This window comes from Halyomorpha halys, unplaced genomic scaffold (genome assembly GCF_000696795.3).
Source record: "Halyomorpha halys isolate HHAL.00 unplaced genomic scaffold, Hhal_1.1 Scaffold1177.1, whole genome shotgun sequence".
Taxonomy (NCBI): domain Eukaryota; kingdom Metazoa; phylum Arthropoda; class Insecta; order Hemiptera; family Pentatomidae; genus Halyomorpha; species Halyomorpha halys.
In genome coordinates, this window is record NW_027114829.1 from 313,014 (window position 1) to 318,896 (window position 5,883).

Genomic DNA, 5,883 nt, shown 5'->3' on the forward strand with positions numbered 1-5,883 from the left:
AGGCAATATTCACAAGGTACTCAAATGTCACTTTTGTGTGTCCTATACTGAATTGGGTCATTACTACTTTTTGTCTTCATGTTAATTATAAGTGTTTTCTACTAGAGGCTACAGAAGGTTCAAAAATTTCAAGTTTTTTGTTCCTTTCAATTTTCAAATTTCAAGTTTCTCAACAGGATGTTCTTCAAAACTCAGTATTTTCCTGTAATTAGGATACTATTTTTAAAAATATATATATTTTGAATTAATCGAAGTTAATTAACGAGTTATCTGGCTTTCTAAACAAGTGTCTCTCAAAATAATTCCGACGGACTGGTTGCCCATTCCATTAAGCCGGTAGCTCACAACGGGAATAAACACTCACTACAATAAGGAACACGAGGGTGTCAACTGAGGTGTGAAGTCCCAGGCTAGCTCATTACTTAGACACGACAACTGTCACCATCTATAACCTACGTAGCCTCAAAAGTATTTTCGGAGTACATGTAATATTGTGTACTGTACAGAAGATGAGGTGTAAAAATAACGAACTCAACAAATTAGGTATTGTGTTTTTTTGTTAGGTATTTTTCTAAACATTGATGCCACATACTGTGAGAAACACAATGTACCTGGTAAAGTATCAAACATAAAATAAATATGACAGCTTATTCAACTAAAAAAATTTTCCCAACTAGGTAAAGTACAAAATATGTTTTTATAAAAAAAATTATATTCGCTCTTCTTACTTGTAAGTGGTAAGTTATTAAATCTTAATTATGTACTATTATGGAATATACTGGTGATTATTTTAATTATTTATTTTTTCATGTACATATTTTGATTACATTTATTTTTTTATCCTTCTGTTTCCATATATTAGTGATAGATTTTATATATTTGTATTCATTTAATTTTTTTTTTATTCTTATGTTATTTTATTTTAGTTTGAATGTGATCAGTTATCACAATCACCTATTGCCCAACAACGTTGTAGCAGATTGTGGTATTTGTAAATAAAAATTTGAAATTTCAAAAAAATAATTATACAATATTGTTCTGTTTTTTAATGGGATATTGAGCAACTGAATTTGAAACTAAACGTGTGTAAAAAGAAAGGTTTTATAACATGTACACTTACAACAAACCAGATTATTTTAGTAAGAAGGTAATGTCAGCAATGTGAAGGTTTAATGTAATTAATAATTATTTTTTTAATAACAGTGATTTACTAAAGACACCTTATTATTAAATTTTTAGTTATTAATTTACTTTATTATTCATTATTTAGTTGTTAAAGGCGGGAAAGCTTGCCATTTTAAATTTCGAATTCGATTAGCTTGCAGTTTCTGTCCAAAAGCTCAAAAGTCAGAATTTACAAAACTATTATCCTTTCCACTGCCCTTTACGGATGTTGCCTCTAATTGAAGGAAAAGTATAGTACTTTAATATTATTTTAAAAGAAAGTATTTCGTAAAATATTCGGAATGAAAAAGGATGAGCTACTCGGAGAACTAAGAAGATAGTACCCGCAAAACTGAGGTAACAGCACCCTTACAGGTTACAACACTGCGGCAAATAAGATGGGCGTGTTAGGCTGTAAGGTTTAGTTACGAACGGATCTCTAAAATAATAAACACTGAACCGACTAGTGGGGTAGACCAAAACGTAAATGGGAGGATTGGGCTAAGTCTGATTTGGGTTTAGTCTGGCATCACTGGACAGATGTATGTACAGAACAATTGGTGGTATCGGTATCGAACCTTCGGTTAACAAAGTCTTTATTATAATCATTTAGATTTGATTTCCTTTTAGCGATTATTATATTTTTGAATTTAATTGATTAGTATTCAAACCATTCGCATTATATAGTAGTGAAATATATATATATTTTTTATTTTTCAGTTGTACCTGATAATGAACTTAATGTGGATAGAAATATTATATTAATATTATTTTTTTAAACTGAATACCATTAAAAAAAAATATTTGTTTCTTTAACTACTAGTTTAAATTTTCATTAATTTGTAAATGTATGGTTTTATAATCTAATTCATTTTTCCTGATATCTAAATATTTCATGTTTTTGATGAATTTATTTTTTTGGCTTTCATAAAAAATTTAATTCGTTTAGAGTGTCTTTATATTCTACTTTTATTTATTTTATTTTATTTTTATTATACTACTATGTATATGTCTGTCTTAAATATGTTCAATTACATCTTTATTACTTGTTGTTTATGGAAAAAATAAAATAAAAAATAGAAATAAGCATTATGGTTGCAGTAACTAATTTATAACCTTAACATAAAAAAAAAAAAATCCGACAGTATATCGATGGTTTACATCACAGTGGCACTAAGTACACTTCCACTAACCTTATGAAAAATAAAATTAAAGGTTCCCTATTTTAAGAAAATTAAAACTATTAAATTAGTTTTCTTAAAAGAGAAAAACTTTAATTGTATTTTTCGTGAAGTTAGTGAAAATATTAAGTATTATTTATTATTTAATAATATATTTAAAAATTTAACAATTCGATAAACGGTTACCGCTTCCTTTAACAAATTAGCCACATCAGGGACAAGAATAATGCAAGATAATCATAATCATTATTTGAAAACATTATTCAAGCTGACAGGCAATTACAAGAGCCTGCAGTTAGAAGATATTCAGGAGCACGTAGCGACTCCTTATCCCAAGCGATCACTACCCACTTCCCGGCAAACACGGCTCAAGATATGGTCCTACATGTAACTCTGCCTTTGTTCCCCCTTTTATAAAATCTTAATGAAAGAGTCTTTATATTTTCTTGTTTCACATTAGCACTTTATTAAAATAAATCTCTAAATATAATTTTTTTTATAAGAAAAATATTTTCTTAAAATTGTATTAATTAATATGATGAACTTCTTAGTGTATACTACCCCAATAATATGGATATATTATTTTAACATACGTATAAAATGCAATAACAAATATAGCTAGTTATAAGTTGTATTGATTTTGTAAACTTTATATTACAATACATTCAAATGTCAAAACAGTTATATGTCCGAATGTGTTTAATTAATTATAACACAGTTAAATAATGTTTTCAATATGTACACTGTGTAATTCTGTTTTTCAGTTGTTTGAAAATAATAAATAAAATGATTCATAATGCATTTTTAAAATATAATATGTTAAATTGAAGGAATATCTCATTTGATCCAAAATAAAATTATATTTAAAATTGGTAAAAATGTAAAAAAAAAATATTTTATTACATGAAAGTTTTATAAGGGTTTAATTAGAGGACATTGTTATTGATTTTAAGATAATCTTAAGGTCATGTCATAATTAAATCAAAAACTAAAATATAAACAGTTTTTTATGTGTGTATATATATATGGTCGAAATTCATACATTTATTTATAATTTTTAATTAATCAAGGATAGTGTAAGTTTATTTACCACTGTAGTAAATGGTAGACAAATTATTGTTTATAAACTATGCAATTTAAAAACTAAATAATATACTTTATTTATAATCTTAGATACTTTCTTGAGACTGGTTAATGTTGTTTAAATAATTAATTTTATTTTTATCCATTTTAGTCTCAACACATTTTATTCAATGATCATGCCATTCCAACAAATATGTAATTTTGTCTCTGTTGTATTTTTTAATCGTTTATAAACGATTTTCAAATAGCATATATGATGAAAGTCGTGTAACATAATAGTAGGAACATTTAATAAATCAATGAAATGTCTGATAATTTTTCCGTGAGTATTTCATAATTATTTATACATATTTGAAAAGTACTCGGAAATATTTTACAACCATATTTTTCCCTTTGTTGTATTTATTATAAATATTACTATGTATTTATTATTCTCATTGCGTTAATTTATTTTAGCTACGGTTTTGATTCTTGGTTGAGAAGCCACGAGGTTCTCCGAGAGAGCGTCATATAGCCGAAAGCAGATAAGAACGCCCTCTGTTGCCGGACGACCTAACCCTTTCGAAAGCCGTAACGGTCCCCGGCCACATACGGCAGTCCTGTCACAATCTTTTTTGAATCCTTTCTTTTATAGCTATGAATATTCCGTTACAAAAGTTATTATATATCCCATCTAGCCGGCTCGAGTTGTCTCTAATAAAGTACGTTCTTATTTACTGACTTAGGCCTATAAGTGTTTACTATCCGTAGTAGATAAATATCACGCACACATATGCTTTTTAATTTAAGACCTGACGGGTCACACGCACACATTATTTATTGATACGTAACGACCATAACACATAGTTCTGTAGAAATAATTTTCGGTATTTTTTGATGAACCTAAAGATATAAAAAATATACATAATATAACAATTAAAAACTAATGAATTTCGGTTAAATGTTACTTAGCTACTTCATTTTTTTAAGAAAATTAATTTTGCTGATACTATTTATAACTGAATTGCTAACATTTGGGTAATTCACCTAGGTGTTTGCAAAAATGGCCTCGAGTTTTTTCTCTATAAATGTTAATGGAGTTATCAATGGGTAGATTCACCACATATCTACATCATGTCATTGTATAACTAACATCAAATTTACTGGTCTTATACAGTTGTAAATATCAAGAAATAAGTAATTGGGATTTTGAATTTTATATGTACTTTTTATTATTACGTTATTCTATTATAATTAAAATATCCAATAAATGTTTATCTAATTTTTTTTTAATTTAAGAAATCAAATTTGTAGACGTATAAAGAACATGAATTAATTTGATTTATAATAGTAAGTTATATTTTTTCATACGAGTACTATAAGCCAAGGCCACGAATAAGAGAAGTTTTATCAAATTACTAAAATATGAACAGAATATGTTTGATAGGCTTATTCCTGGTTTAATATAAAAAAATGAGAACCTGAATATTAATGATATATATGATACTAGGGAAGTTGTTACGTATATATGCTTAGTAGGGAAAGAGAACAAATCCAAAGTTTCTCAGTAGTTTTGACTGAATCTATGAGTATTATATGGAAGTTTCTTTTTACGTAAACATCTCTAGAAACCTCTCTGAACAGTGTTCATAATTAATTTTGAGCGCAATTACCTCTTTCATAAATGGTTTATCACAAATTTCATATATTTCCAGATATTAATTTTTCCAAATTTTATGGTTTTCAAATTATAGAGTGGAGGGTGAACCAAACCTCACAACTCTCCGAAAACGACGCCCAGTATTCTAATTATTGGAAGTAGATAGTTTGGCGTAGGGAATAGATTGTAAGAAGATAGTCCGGGTAGCGGTCAATAAAAATATTAAAATAGTAAAAGAAAACTATTTAGTGTTAACCAACACTTCTCAGGACTTCGTCATGACTGCGAAAAAATTTCTTTCATTAAAAATGTTCCTTATTTGCCAAAAATATGGACATTTAGAAAAATGCGAAAACAACTAGATACTATTTCGTATTTCTAAGCTATTTTGTTTATGATTTTCATACCAAAATTACGTAAATAATTTCCCAAATAATTATTCTAAAATTATAGGATTATGTAAATAATTATTTTATTTGATGAAACACAAATCTAATCTACTACTCGTAAATTTTTAGTAAAAGTTTGGTGCTTGGGAACTAATATAAAAAAAAAAACGAAAAACTTCTTTTAAGTAAACATATTATATCGCTGCTTAACTGTAATTATGGCAAAACTTACAAAAGATTTTTATTTATTTTGTTTTTAACGTACTTCATATATTCTATTGCAAATTAGGGCAACTAATTGTAACACCTACAGACTGTCCCTAGTTAGATTGTTACTAGGTTACCCAAATCTACATTTTTTTTTTTTCTGACCTTTATTGAAAATTTATAGATAACGCTATTGATATATAGAATATAATCCATGAAA